Raw genomic sequence first — 16,768 nt, 5'->3', positions numbered from 1 at the left:
TTAAGTTTAAAATATATACATTGCTTGCATACAAACTAGGCTTTTAAATACTAATTTTGCAGCCTGTTGAATTATGAAACACATTATATTTTGCTATAAAGTCCCAAGGATTTGACATATAGACTATTCTGTAGTGTATAGAGAAAGGGTGATTTATTCTTGTTTTCTCCCTAGTACCAAGAATTGAACTCAGGACCTTGTGCTCTCAATAAGAAGTTTTATTTGTTTGTTTTTATAGCTGACATTCTATCACTACAGCTACACTTTCAGATAAAACACTTTTTGGCTTACTAATTGGAGATAAGAGTTCTCATGAATTAGTTTGCCTGGTCTGGCTTCACGTTTCTGTCAGATTTCTACCTCCCGAGTAGCCAGAATTATAGGCATGACCCACTACAGCTAGGCTTCTCTTTCTACTATATATTAATTTTATTTATTTTTCTTTGGCTAAAGTGCTCACTGGTTTGATTATCAATACAATATTGAACAGGAGTTGTTAGCACAGAAATCTCTGGTTTAACTTCCATATTTAGAGAAAAAATTCCAATCATTTCAAGTTTAAGTTTCCTCTTAGCTGTAAGGTGTTTGGTATATGCCATTTATCAGAATGAATGAGGTTTGGTTTTCTATTTGTATTTTGCTTGGGGATGAATATTGAGTTTTGTAAAGTGTTAGTTTTGTATTTGTGTGATTATCATTTTTATTATCTGGAAGTTCATAAATTTTACTGATCTGTTTTCAATTTAAATTCAGTATTTTTGTCTATATCACAGATAAAAACTTCTTAACTATCACAAGTTTTCCTTTTATATATTGCAGATTCCATTTGCTGACGCTTGGCTTACCATTTTCTTTGATATTTATAGGTAACAGTATTTTCTTAAAATTATTTTGTTTTTAGCATCCAAGTAACAGTAGTCAAACAAATATGCTATTCAGAGTACTATAGTCTTCTATTTTGCAAAATGATTAGCTTGGAAGTAGAATTATTTTGTCCAAATCATAGATTCCAAACAGTTGACTTCATGTCATAAAGTCTAAAATTCAGAAGGTATACATTAGATGTATAGGCATTGTTTTCAGGTATTAGACACTATGTGTTCTGGCATTGTGATTCCAGAGAAAAGAGAAAAAATACAATTCCTATGACTGCATTAATTAATTTTCTAAAGATTGTTTCTAAACCCATCATGAGAAGAGAAAATGAAAGTAGACTTTCAGTAGGGTAAGCTGGTTCAATAAGTTGGAGATATAAATGCTAGTTTGACAAGTGGCAGATGTATTGTCTCTGAAGAATGTGTGAAATAGAACCCTGGAAAACAGAAAATTAAGAACAGAGACCACTCTGGATGTTGATATAGGAATCTGTTTCTTTTTGAATCTATATTCATCTTTATTTCATAGAGTCCAAAGAAACAACCAGAACCCAGGAGGCTAAACTATTTTTCTAATTCAAATAGGCTGAATTCCTATCACCTGGAATAAAGGTGAGAAGATACTAGATTATGTTCAGGTGCGCCCAAGGAGACACCTACACAAATAATAAACAGGTTTTCCCCCCACTCTGTTACTAAGCTTTAATGACATCCTGGCTCAGCATTCTAGTTTTTCATGCTGTTTCATTGCTATTTCTTCAAACTATCAGTCTTGTGTCTAAGCACTATAGAGTTCAGGCACTCAGTCACCAGATCAGGTGAGCTACTCACCTTTGCTTTCTTAATAGTATATTTTTGCTCCACTTTAATAAGCTATGTTTTGTGAAACTCTGTGCATAGCCCCTCCCGACTCCCTATTTGAAAGCAAGAACCTGCTGGGTCCCAGTGACCTGACCTTCACAAGGGACAGAGTAACCTTGTATTAAATAGGGAATGGAAATCCCACATGAGTACTGCATTGAGAGTAGAAATACATTACCCTTAAAATGTAAGCAAATGTGCTTAAATATATAAACAGATCCCCTCCCCCTCCAAAAAAACCCATATACCAGAATGAATTCTAATAAAATTTTAAGAACGTTAAAACTCTGGTACTGATCATTGTACATTCAACAATGTCAACAAAAAAATTCTCAAGTTTGCATATCAGCAGACATATAATCAGAAGAAAAGAAACTTCAATCATTATTTTTAAATGACAAAAACAATCTTTAAAAAGCTATTATAAATCATTGATACAAAATACATAAAGAAAAGCTCTAACATAATAATAACATTTTTAGTGGAAGTGTCAGAACAAAAAGATAAAATGGATTTCCTTACATTACCATAAGATTAGGCACAGAATACGGAATGACCACTGATGATAAAGGCACAGAATTTGAAGCTATCAAAAATGAAGCACATAGGAAAAATGATTAGAAACTACTAATGTCCTATAGAGAAGTACCAAGTAGTGTAGACACTTAAGAAACTGTCAAGAACTTCAAAAGTAAAAACAAGGATAATTATACCAAGGCAGACTGTTCAAAAGGAATTGGTGGAAGAGAAATCTTAGAACCCTTAGATATGTATTTAAATGTTTTTTTCTTTCATGCATTTGTTTCTAACGCATTTATAAGATTATCTCTTTGTTGCTTTGTATGTCCCTCCCCCACAGTATAACCCTGCTTTCACTATATTTGATGTCGGTATAACTTGAGGAGGAGATGGGGAAAAACCAGTTGTTTAAGGATACAGGTGGACCCTTTACAACTTTGGTGTGGGGGGTGTAAGCTTGGGGGGGCGGGGGGAGGCTGGGAAGGGATGTGATGGTAAACAAAGGAGGAGGCTGCAATGCTTGATAAGAAATGTAAACATTATCTTGCCCATGTAATTGTAACCCCTCTGTACAGTATGTTCACAAAAAATAAAAATTAAAAATTAAAAAAAGAAATCTTAGAACAAACAAAAGAGAAAAATATTATGTACAAGAAAAAAATACCTCATTGCTATCTTATAAACAAAAGGCAATAATATATCATTAATGTGTTGAAAACACTATTTACCAAACACATATAAATTTTAAGTATCTTTCTAAATTAATAAACAAAAATGCTACTAAAATGAGAGAATTTACAACCAACAGCTTTCCTAAGTAAGAAATACTGCAGACTTTTTTTTTTTAATTTTTTTACTGGTCTGGGCCTGGGCGCTGTCCCTCAGCTCTTCAGCTCAAGGCTAGTGCTCTACCACTTGAGCCGCTTCTGGCTTTTTCTGCTCATGTGGTGCTGAGGAATCAAAACCAGGACCTCATGCATGCAAGGCAAGCACTCTACCACTGAGCCACCTTCCCAGCCGCAGACATTCTTGTAAGTAGAGAATGATGTATGTTAAAATTTTTGTTTAGCACTTAGTCAACAAATAGTGCAGAGAAAACCAGATATCTGTACATTAAAGTTGAAAAGGTATCCTCTTTCATCCTGTAAAAAATTAATTTCCCTAACAAAATTTTTTGTATTTTGTATATATTGTTAATATATTTTATATAAATTCATAGTTAATATTTTATATATTTTGCATTTCATTGTAAAGCCTGACACTATTAGTATGGGAAATTATTGGTAAACACTTGAAGATGTAGACACAGTAAGAAATAAAGTACATAATACATACCACATGTTAAACAGTAGCAACAAATTAAACAAGCTGGCTAGTACACTGCTAGTATTTATTGCTATGGGAAGCCAATATGTTATTTTCTTTCCCAAATGATATTCTATAGGGGTTAGATTTGGATCATTTAGACCAGAATGGCAGTGACTATTCTATTCCATGTGTACATATTGCAGCATCAGGAAAGATTAAATGGAAGCTGTCCTCAGAAGTAACTACAACCTTTTTGCCACACATCTGTTCCATACAAATATTCACTGTAAAATAAACCTCATCTATTGACAATTGGGTCTCTCAAATGGCCATACATACCCTTTTATCACTTATTTTGCCCTAACAAAAGTATTTTTGTCATTTCTCTCCTAAGTCTAGGAATTAGGGAATGCATTTTTTATCCTGTCATTTTGTTGGTTTTTGAAGACAGATAGATAGATAGATAGATAGATAGATAGATAGATAGATAGATAGATTCCTCTTCTAAATATATTTAGTGTTAATTGTATAGATTGTTTATTTGTCACAACATACTTAATTCTCAAGCATTGCTCCCATTAGCATATGACTGGGTGTGTGTATTACAAAAAGGCTTGATAAAGATAGAAAGCCAGAACTCTATCACTTAGCACATGACATATGCAAAGTATTTATTTTCAAATTGTTTTCAAAAATTGTAACTGATTCCCAAAACTATTTTATTAAACATTTATATGTACAAACCAAAGGGAATGAATATTGAGTCATAACAATTCATGTTTATTCACTTACATAAATTACACATCATGGTTCACTTAATTTTCACAAAGAAATGGATGAAGCATGCATGAAATTATCAAGATCGCAGCCATTAAAATGAATGTTTATTTAAGCATTAGCGTCAGGTTCCAAACACATTCAGAATAATTTTACAAGAATGACCTGTTATGCATTGAAATGAAAAAAATGTCAAAAGTTTATCATTAGTGCAAGAGCTGACATTTTATCTTCATAACTAAAGATTAAATTTACTTTTGAAATATGTAATAAAATGATGTAGTAAATTTGGGAATATTTTATATATTATACTAAAGCATATCATTCAGGATGATTTTGCCTTTAAAAACCGATATAAAAGATTCACAAAAAAATTAAATGGTAAGTGCAAAATGTAAACTATAACAATTTTTTGAACATTAAATATTTAATAGTAATATAATATGTTTCCTGGCAAATAGTACAAGATACACTAATATTGAAAATGTATGCTAATATACAAATGCTTATTATTATAATCATTTAACATTTTTGATAGGACTACAATTACATTTAAAAAATGTGATTCTTAGTAGCAAGAAACATCTCTATGGAGCCTAAAAATATTTTCATTCCTTAGTTTTGCTTTGAAAACCTCAAAAAGAATTGTAAGCCATGTAGAATGCTATAGATCCTAGAAGAGTTTTGTATAGTATCGGGGAATTTTAAAGTCCTTTGAAGTTTCTTCTAGCACATGATTTTGTGCAGTAATATTACATTGACCTATAACTTATCCCTTACAGATTATTCATTAATGCACAATTAGCTAACACGCCTGTACCTCAGTTTCCTACCAGTATAAGAACTCATCATCATCTAGTTTGATAAGAAATAACTTGTTAACATGCATAATAAAATCACTAATAAAGACAGTATAAAGTGCATGTTGGTGTTCAATGAGTATTCCTTTGTATTTTTACCACCAATACCATAATAATAGCAACCAATATATAGCAACGATTATAAAATATGCTTCATTTATAGTTACATGCCATAACTATATCAAGAATATAAAAGATAGTTTCCACATTGTATTTGCTAATCCTTTGCATTATATCTGTGAATACATTATTATGGCTTACTCAGTTATAGTATGAAGTTCATAAGGATCATTATCTACAACCACTATATGTTCTATCATTATTCTTTTCATAAAAATTAGGTTCCTCAAAAGACTCCACATAGAGCTCCCCTATAACCCAGCAATCCCACTTTTGGGCATTTACCCAAATGTTTACAAAGAAGAACACACTAAAGCTACCAGCAAGACTATGTTTATTGCAGCATTATTTACCATAGCTAAGATATGGAACCAAACCAGATGCCCCTCAGTAGATGAATGGATCAAGAAAATGTGGTCTATATACACAATGGAATTCTATGCCTCCATCAGAAAGAATGACATTGCCCCATTTGTTAGGAAATGGAAAGACTTGGAAAAAATTATATTATGTGAAGTAAGCCAGGCCCAAAGAAACATAGGTCCCATGGTTTCCCTTATTTGCTATAACTAGTATATGTCTGAGTCAAGCAGAAAAGGTCAGATAAGGTGATATTAGGGAAATGAACCCTAAGATATGTATTCAAATGTTTTTTGTTTCTTTCATGCGATTGTTTCTAACACATTTATACGATTATTTCTTTGTTGCTTTGTATGTCCCTCCCCCACAGTAAAACCCCTGCTTTCATTGTATTTGAGGTCAGTATAATTTGTGGAGGGGAAGGGGAAAAACAAATCGTTTAAATAAGGATATAGGTGGACCCATTGCAACAATGAGATGTACAAGTCGTTATGTCGAAAAATGAATTTTACAACTTTGGTGAAGGGGGGAGAGGGGAAGGGGGAATGGGGGGAGGATTGAGTGGATTGGGGAGGATGGGAAGGGATGGGAAGGGAAAACAAAGGAGGAGGCTACAATGTTTGATAAGAAATGTACTCATTATCTTGCCCATGTAATTGTAACCCCTCTGTACAGTATTTTCACAATAAAAAAAATAGTAGCCATGAGTTGAACTGTGTTAACTGAAACTACAGTATTATTTTCTTCTGCCTGATGTATGTCCTAGCAATAATAAGGCTGGATTATTTTAATGATTACCAGCCTCTAGCAAGCATACAAAACAATTCCAAATTAATGGTATTAAAATTCTTTACAAAAGCATTGCATGTATGACTATAAAAGATAATGCTAAGAGAAATGAACTCCAAAATATGGAAGCAAGAGCTTTATCTTTGCTTTTGTTTTTATCGTACTATGTGATTACTTTTTCTTTTGTGTTTCTCTTTTTCTATGGTTTATCCCTGTTGTCACTGTATTTGATTTTGGTATCCTGGGCATTGTATATAAGTTAATCTGAATTAGAAACGGAAAGGGGAATAACAAAATGGTGATACAAAGGACAAAGGGTGAACCAATGCAACAGTAATATTCACAAGACAATATGTTGGAAATGACTTGTACAACTTGGGGGGGGGTAGCTTCAGAGGGGCAGGCAAAGTGGAAGAAATAGAAGGAGAGGGTGGCAAGTTCAACAACAAATGTACTCACTATCTTACATGTATAACTGTAATAACTCTGAACATCACCTTAAAAGTAAAATAAAAATTTAAAATAATCTGCGTTATAAAACACTGCATAACTTTTGGATACATTTTGACTAACAAAAGTTCAAAATTAAATAAGAAATATAGATTCAATTTCTTACTTTGCTATTTAAATTTATGCTCAATTGTTCCTAATGTTAATCTGCAAATATATTACCCACTGTTTTATGAAATTGTATTTTAATTTCCCTAGATTCTTCTGCCCAGTAGCTAATGATAATGCATGCATATCTTTTATTTAAACTCTTGTTGTAAAGATGATGCATAGAGGAGTTACACTTACATAAGTAGGTGATGAGTGCATTTCCTTTGGAACAGTGTCACCCCCTTCCCTCACTCTCTTCTAGCTTTTCCCCTCCTCACTTCCCTCCTCACAAATTTGTATAGTTAATTTCCAACAGTGTCTAATAGGTTGCACTGTTGGATTGAATCACCCTTTCTGTGCTTTCCCTTCCCCTCCCCCAAATCAGAAAACTTATATACAATATACAAGGGTATAAGATTAAAAAAAAAACAGCAACTGAGGAGAACAAACCAAAAAAAAAAAAAAGGAAAGAAAAGAAAAAGAACCATAAATACCTAAATGCATATCTTTACCACTAACATGAAAACTCTTGGCTTCCCATGCAAAAGATTCAGTTTATCTAAATTAATTATAACTTCATCAAGGCTTTCTCAAATTCTCCTATAACATGTTGCAACAGGTTGTCGATGTTAGAGATAGGTACCTCTCCTTATATTTCCTGGGTAATGTGCTAACTGCTATAGCAGCTGTATGGTATATATGTAAAACACATACATACATACACGGAGAGTTTTACAAAGTCATACATCTTTGATACCCTTTCAATAAACCTTTTTATTAATTCCTATACAAAATGGTAATTTTCTATACGAGAAAATGATTATTTCAAATGTTCAAGAGGGAAAAAATGGTAATTAAAAGTTTCTCAGGGGCTGGGAAGGTGGCTCAGTGGTAGAGCGCTTGCCTTGCATGCCTGAGGCCCTGGGTTCAATTCCTCAGCACCACATAAGCAAAAAAAAAGCCGGAAGTGGAGCTGTGGCTCAAGTGGTAGAGCGCTAGCCTTGAGCTGAAGAGCTGAGGGACAGCGCCCCGGCTCAGAGCTCAGGCCCCACGACCGGAAAAAAACAAAAAACAGTTTCTCAGCAAGGAAGTAGGGAACTGACATGTATTCCCTATTTGCTGGTAGGATAACACGAATAGTTAAATACTAGAATAATCCCTTTGGGGCTGGTAAAAGGCTATTGTCCTTGAGTCAGTTTATCTCTTCCTGATTCTCTCCTATTCATCTCAATCTAGGATCTAATAACAAAAACATGAATGTCTGACATCAACAGAGAACTTCAAGACCCCGAATCACCATTTTGGTACCCCAAAGTTCCAATATACTTTTTTATCTGTGAGATGCCTTTTGTTTGAGTATCAGTGTAAGAAAAAGTATATTGTGTAAAGATTAATGTGTAAGAAGCAAGTCAGTCCTTCAAATACATGGAAGCAATTTCTTTCCTGAAATGCAGCAATATATCAAGACAGAGACCTAATCTAAGTATTTAGACTGATTTAGGATATCACAGTTAAGTTGGTATCTAAATAGTAATGATGAGGAGCTAACAGATTTCACTACTCAAAAATAGTAGGTTCACTCCTGAAAAGAATTTGTTTAATATATATATATATTTATAATATATTATGTAAAATATTAAATATTTCAAACAAGATTTGCTAAGGTAGAATCAGATTAAAACCAACAGATATTGTTTAAAGGATATAACATTAAAATCATTATTGATAAAAAGATTTTGTGTAATATATAGGTAATATCTGTAATATATAGGTGAAAGTCTAGCGTCATACATGTTAGACAGGTGGATGGAATTCTAAGCAACCGATTATAGGTATAGTCCACAAAAGGAATGCTTTTTCCATTTATATCATTAACAGAGTAACACAGGTATCAGACAGACTCCTGATTTCTTTCCCTAAATTCTTCTTTAAAGATTTTTTAAAATGACCATTTGACTATCACTACTATGTCTATTCAAAATCTGTGCCATTGAGCTCTACTTTCACTATCAAAATCTTCAAAATACAGTAGCAACTTTATTTTTAATATCCAACTTCATTCCTTTAGCACTTATAAATGTTTCTAACAATCCCAAGTCTCTGGTCTACCTTCTTCCATATTCCAGTAGTATTCCCTCAAATCCTTTGCTTGGGACAACCATGCTCACCAGTTATAGTATTATTGTATTAATTTTACCTCAGAACATTTTTTTCATTGCCAAGTAGTTTTGAAATAAAAGCTATCCCCTCTTCCAATACCTAAATCTCACTATATTCTTTTTACTTCCAATTTCTTAATTTTTAGCTCATTCTTTTCCTGAAAGTGTGGTCCATGGAAAACATAAAATAAGTATGATTATAAAGTAATAGCTGTAGAAACTGGATGATGAAAAGTTGTGTCTTTGTTCTAGTCCCATTTCTGTAAATATTTAAAATATCTATGATGGGTCAAATATTGAGATGATGAAGTGCTAATTGGTAAAAGTGTAGAAAAGCATGTGTATTAAATACATCTTTTTTTTCTACGTAATACTGTTACCCTGTTCTTCCCTGAAATGAAGGAAAGGTGTAAGGAGAAGGAGAGAACGGGAAATCAGGTGGTTTTTGTTGTTGTTTATTTTTTGGGGGGATCCGGTCGTGGGGCCTGTACTCTGGGCCTGGGAGCTGTCCCTCAGCTCTTCAGCTCAAGGCTAGAGCTCTACCACTTGAGCCACAGCACCACTTCTGGCTTTTTTTCTATTTGCTTATGTGGTATTGAAGAATCGAACCCAGGGCCTCAGGCATGCAAGACAAGCGCTCTACCACTGAGCCACCTTCCCAGCCCCCAAATCAGGGTTTTTTTTGATGATTATTTTATCCAGAGGTCATGTTGAATGTTAAATTAGCAGACCATGGGTTTTGAAATAAATTTAGAAGACTCATTCAACTTGTTCTTGTGAAAAAATGACACACAATATAGGATATAATAGAAATTATTGTCTATGTGTTTTAACCTAAAACAGAGTAACCTTAGTTCAAAGCCAGTAATAGTAATTATAACAAAAATACCCAAATGTTTAGGGGATGGATAGGCAGAATTTTAGCATAAACTCATACTTCCTATAAAAGTATAATATACAATACATTATTCTTTTCAGATGTATTATAATTTTTAAAGAAAACAAAATTTAGAAAAAAGATCTGAAAATATTTTTATCTTGGTATATATGTGATTTTTATGAGATGAAAAAACCCAGAAGCTACTTTAAAAATAAATAGTTAAATATATTCACATTGTTTCCTAATAATCAAATACATATAATTGAAAATGCTAGTAAATAAGAAAATTATTATCAAATATAAAATCTAGACAGCCTATGAATAAATGCAATGACTCTCAGTTCAACCCTCTTGTACACAGATTAAAGAGAACAAAAATATATATGGTAATAATCTAATATTATGAGGTAGAAATGAATATATTATGCATTATTTATTTATTTGTATGCCAGGCTTTTGTAAGTAATCTGGCAATATGTATTAAAATCAACCATTTAGTTATTTAATTGCATTTTTTGCATACTTCTCTAAATACAGTGGCACCATTGTATGTGAATTATGTATAAAGTAAAACTTAATAGGTTGTTTTATACATATTCATAACTTTGCTATTAACAATGGGTCCACTTCATTCTTAAGGAATTCTCATTAAAAATAGAAAAAATATTACAAATAGCCATAATACTTGCTCAGTAAGTAAAGTATGGCCTATTCACCCAATACCAAACAAGTTATCTTATATAAAGTGTGGAAAAGAGGCAGGAGAGGTGAATTCATCAATCATACATATCTCTCAAAGTGATCAAGTCATTCAGTTCTTAATTTTATAACATAGTCTTATTCATAAATGTTTCAAGTTCTAAGAGTTAATAAATTTTATTTGTTCTTGTAATGACTATAAAAGTGTAGTTGAATTTTATAAAATCCAGGATGGTAAGAGTTCAAATATGCTCTACTTAGATTTTTTTATCTTACTTTGGAAAAGAATAATTATTATATACCTAAATTATACCTGAACAGAATATCTTCACATGTTTTCAGTTCTTTATTCTGCCTGGGGTATCTATACTAGTTCATGAATAAACAATGACCAATTTATTTGAGACTTCCAGAGAGCCCTCAAGATGTGTATAACAATTCTCTGAAAATATTTTTATTCAATGTATTCTTGCTAAGAGCAAAACAGAAACGACAGAACTTTCTAGTATATGTAAAATTTTTGTTCTTGCCTGAAAGCCTGACTTCATTTTGACTTGTCCTTTTCCACACTCTTTATAAAATGTGTTTCTTTGTTTTGTAGGTATCTATATCTGTACATGTATATCTATCTATCTTCCAACTAATCATTGTATGAGGCATTTAAATTGGGTTGAAGGATGAGTTTGATTTAGTGATCAAAAGTAATAGGCCTTTTAAATATTATTAAAATTAAAAGTATTTTTAGTCAATTATATACAGTGGAATAACCACCTGTCTTCAGTAACTGAGAGTGCAGGTACATGTTCTATGAAATGTTTTAAAAAGCATAGAAAAATGTTTACTTACATAATTAAAAAGCAGTAAGTTCTCTTCAAGAGAATAGTCTCCGAGAGAGACTATTCAGTAGCTGTCCAGAAGGAAAAAGGACGGCTTAGTTGTATGTTCACTTAACAACAAATATTTGCCAAATACTTTCTCTACTATGATTTTGTTGTTGGTAGTGGTGGTGGTCGTGGGGCTTGAACTCCGTCTGGGCTGGGTGCTGTCTCTCAGCTCTTCAGCTCAAGGCTAGCACTCTACCACTTGAGCCACAGCGCCACTTTTGTCTTTTTGTGGTTTATTGGAGATAAGAGTCTCACGGAGTTTCCAACCCGGGAACCTTTGAACCTCGAGCCTCAGAACTCAGTCTCCTGAGTAGCTAGGATTACAGGCGTGAGCCACCCGTGCCTGGTTTACTATGATAAATTTTCAGTGTTAAGATTATGCAAAGGGATGAAATTCACAAAATCTCCTCCCTTAAGAGAGACAGAAAATAGGATGTAAATACATGAATTTCATGTATGTGCATAGTTTAGTGGATGAATGTTAAAAAGCAAAACAAAGATAAAACTTTGAGAAGTACAGAATGGCAATGAAACATTTGTAATTCCAGATTGAGACTTAGTATATAAAAGAGGTGACATTTAAGTAAAGATATAATAGAATTAAGGAGGAAATATATCATCTGCGGAGAAAGAGAAATACAGGGGCAGGAAATGTTGGCACAAAGGACCCACATACAACGTATTCCTGATATACTTGATGCACAGTGTGGAGGTCAGTGTTTCCTGAGGAACATGAACAGGGGAAAGTAAAATAAGGCAAAATTAAAAATAGCTAAATGCTTATTCTCCTTGATCTATCGATTCAGAGTCCACTTTTATCCATCCTTTCAAGAATCATCTAGTTTTGTTTTAGCAAGAATTCTAAAGCTGATTGCCAGAGCTATTTTCACATTTTTTACTCTCTACCATTCCCAGGGTGATATGTGATTATCCTGGAAAACATACTCTTAGATCAGTTTAGTGTGATTTTGCCTTCTCTGTGTGTGTTTAATAATTTCCCATCTATTCCTTCCTGATCCCCTCAAACTGCTTCTTAGCTATGCCTGCCCTTTTGGTCTTATTGTAATCAAAGGTTAGCCTGATCTCTCTTTTGGTATCTATAGGAATAATCTCAAGAAAGTTTTCCTTACTATTTTATCATGTATTGTAATATTTTTAATATGCTCATGCTCATTGCTAATGTGTACATTGGTCTCATAAAACTAAAATAATCTATGACAAGTCAATAAAATTGGTTCAGGTTTGTTATAGAGAAAATACTGATATGTGAATATTTTATATGGTAGTTCAACTTATGGGTAAGACTGGGTAGTTATACCTCATAACACTCATTTTCCCTATTAGTAAGAGTAATTAATACTAGCAAGATGCCAGTCACTCACATATATAATCCTAGCCATTCCAGAGGCTGAAAAGAATTATTCAGATAGAAAAAAATGAAAAAAATATGTAAGTGTTTATGTAAAAATAGTCTTCTAATTTTTTTAACCATAGAACAAAGAAAATACTTGCCCCATTTGCAAAAAAAAGACATTTTCTGGATGTTGAAGTCTTAGAAATCACTGCTCAGGTAGAATTCATGCTTACAAAGGAAGTATATATAGGTCAGAATGAGGATTGATTTTCAAACCACAGCCAAGTAATGGACCTTCCTCAAGGGGGCATAAATGAATGCAAAGGAGAAATATTAGTGGAAAAATATGAGAAAAAATGTTGAACTAAAGAAGAATTAGAGAACAAAAGAACAGAAAAACACACATTGATTAATGAGTGGCAAGAAATATTTGCAGTACTAATGATGAGAAACAAATATTTCCATAAAAGTTAAAAAAATGTCCACAAAGGGGACAATTGGCCTTTAATTGTATGCAAAACCTCAGGGATAGGTATGCTAAACAAATAGAATTCTTTATCCAGAGTAGACTGGAACAAGAAGAGTGTAAGTGTAGAAAGGTTAAAGTGGGCCAAACTATAACAAATGGAGAAAATTAATTTTCTTTAAAGTCAAGTTAATGAGTGTATTAGATTAAAGAACTGACAGTTATAGCAGAATCTTAGACAGTTTCATCATTGATGTAGACCACATTCCTATATAGTTTAAATACCAGATACAATATTGAATATCTCTCTGTGTGAATGTTACATTATTTTAGACTTTAAAGAAAGAAATGCTCTTTTCTTTTCTCAATAGTGACATGTTCCACGTGATCTCTAACTAATAAAATAAACGTAAGCCTAGATTTGAGAGCAAGGACAAAAGACATTCCTTCTTAATACCATTACCTTTCTAAATACCACTAGCCAAACATTAGTTGTATGAGGATAGCCTATTTAAATTTTCTCACTCAAACCACGAGTCAGGTAGCTTATATGAGAATAGAATCTTATCTGTGTTAATGAACAAATTTTTAGTAACATTGAATTATAGTTTATGCTTTTCTTATAAAATGAGGAATGAGCTATTGTTTTGTTGATTTAGACAGTAACTATTGAGGAGATTTCCAACTATTCAGTATGAGAATAAATTTTAGTCAGTTTTTTTTAGGTATAATATTTTGTTAGGAAGCCAAAGAAAGTTAAAAGTGAAACAAAACATTAGGTCTCTTTTTAATTTTTCTATTAGGCGATACCTTGAGGACCCATTCACACCAACTCTGGAATGCCTACTATAGTAAGATGCCTTGAGTTCCAGCATGCCAACTCCAAAGGCCACAATTCTTGGGAATTCATCTTTAGCTTGCTTCATTAAAATTCTAGGAGAAGTAGCTAGTTGGTTATTCAGTCACTGCTAGAAATAAGTTCTTGCAAATGTTTGTTCACTGGCATTTTTTGTTCCCCTCAAGGAAACAGGTTTCACGTCACCCTAGGGCTCCTAGCAAGAATTCTGAAAATAATACTATACTTTAATTGGCTTTAACGCTGCCTACGGCATTTCTGGCATCCAACAATTCCAAAGGTCCATATTTCCACACGCTGAGCCTTGGTACCTCAGAGTGTCCTTTTACAATTCTAAGGACTTCATAGCATTGCTGCCAAAGAAGCCTCTTTTAACCTCAATCAAAAAGCATTGGTCCTGTCAGAAATTAGGCTAACCTTGAGGCCATCCTTGTTTAGAGGCAGGCTACCACCTTATTATTGGTTATGGGTCATTTGCTCACCTTTATGAATTGACCCTTCAAGTCAAGTGTATGCATATAATACCTTCTAGCTACTTTTGTACAATTACTCTTTGGCAAACTTTCCATCGTCCCATATGAAAAGAGCTACTCTTTCATTTTCTGCCCTAAAAATCAGCTCGCTTAAATATCTTCACACATATTTCCCTATCTGTGGGATGAGGTGCAACTCAAAGGGACTACTCAATAATAAACTCCACAGCATCTCCTCTTGATGGTGATTACTGAATTAATTCAAATGACTTCATACTTCCATGTTTAATCAAAATTAATGAATGCATAACCCGTGCACTGATTTGTGTGATTAGCATGAAAAAGGTCACTCTCATCATTTTCCCCTTTTTCTAATCTTGATTTCTGTATTGAAGAGAACAGATTAGATTCCTCTTGAAAGATGTTTCTTTTTCCTCCATTATGTGAACCAATTTGATTCACTATGAACTGGATTTACTTAGCTTTTCAACAGTCTTTAAAAAAAAATTGTAATACAAGGGACAGTCAGTATGTGTCTATTTGCTCTAAAAGAATGTTCTGGGTAAGGGTTATAGATAGTCTCCATAGAGCTTTCTAACATGTCTGCTATCATTTTTGACAGTGATTCAAAATTATCTCTTTAAGTGTTCATTTCCTTTCCTGTGCCATTGAGTCTGAATTTGTAAAAGAAAAAGACTGTCAAGAATTTTATAATCTCTGTGAATAATGAAGTAATAGTGCTTAGAATTTACTCAATCCTATTTATTCACCAGATGAATTAGGGTAATTATATAAAACAATCTGATTATAAAACCAGTTATATCCTCTATAACTACAACTATTTTTTAGTGATGTCAGAATATATTCTTATCAAAATAGTAGCTAGGATAACGGTACAAGGGAAAGGGAAAGGCCAAAAAATGTGAAAGGTTTATGTTATTTTTTGATGCAAAGGTAAAGAGAAAAGAGTATATAAAAATACAAGCATGCAAGGTATCTTCCAGTATTAGTTTGTTTTTTCGCATCACCATAGACTTGACAACTACAGCAAGCACAGATTTATGCTCTTATAGATAATGATCAGAAATCTGGACTAGATCTTATTGGAATCAAGTCAAGGCTATGGTTTTTTCTAGAGGTAGTCAAAATGAAGTAATTCTTTTCATTTTGCAGATTCTTAAGGCCCACCACATTCCTTAGTTTGTGTCCTACAAATTTCATAATTACTCATTGGAGGCTGATTCTTTCTCGTGCTGCCTTCCTGAATTTCCACCTTTTGGTCCCTCTCATCTCCCATGAGGCTATTGTGGTGAGATTCTATTTGCTGTGATTACACAGGATACCTTTCTTTCTTGAATTATGGCTTGGAAGTCCTTCTGTCATGCAATGGACCCAAGGTTCTAAGGAATTAATTGTCTAAGAATTATTATAAGGGTATTGTCAAACAGCTATCATTTCATTTGCCATATACATTATTAAACATTCCAATATAATAATGCTTCTCCAGGAAGGCTATAGTTCAAAGTTAACTGCAAATGGCTGAAGTATGTTGGAAGAATCAGGCCCTCTAAACATGCAGTACGGGCAAAGGCAACAAAAACAACCAATGGTGAACAGACCCACTTACTTCAGTTGTTTTCATTTTAATGTAATTTTACAGTTATTATTGATTTTATTATTCCATAATGGAATGGTAACTCCCCCTCTTCTCCTGTACAACTCCTCTGTACAGTACCTCCATACAATTCTTTTTTGGACAATGTCACTCTTTCTTTCTCCTTTAGCCAATTTCCCTATCCCATTGGTATTTTTTGGGGAGGGTCCGGTCGTGGGGCCTGAACTCTGGGCCTGGGTGCTGTCCCTCAGCTCTTCAGCTCTAGGCTAGCGTTCTACCACTTGAGCCACAGCGCCACTTCCGGCTTTTTTTT

This window comes from Dipodomys ordii, unplaced genomic scaffold (assembly GCF_000151885.1).
Source record: "Dipodomys ordii isolate 6190 unplaced genomic scaffold, Dord_2.0 Scaffold8, whole genome shotgun sequence".
Lineage (NCBI taxonomy): Eukaryota > Metazoa > Chordata > Mammalia > Rodentia > Heteromyidae > Dipodomys > Dipodomys ordii.
The sequence above is the reverse complement of the archived record's forward strand: the minus strand, read 5'-3'. Positions refer to the sequence as shown.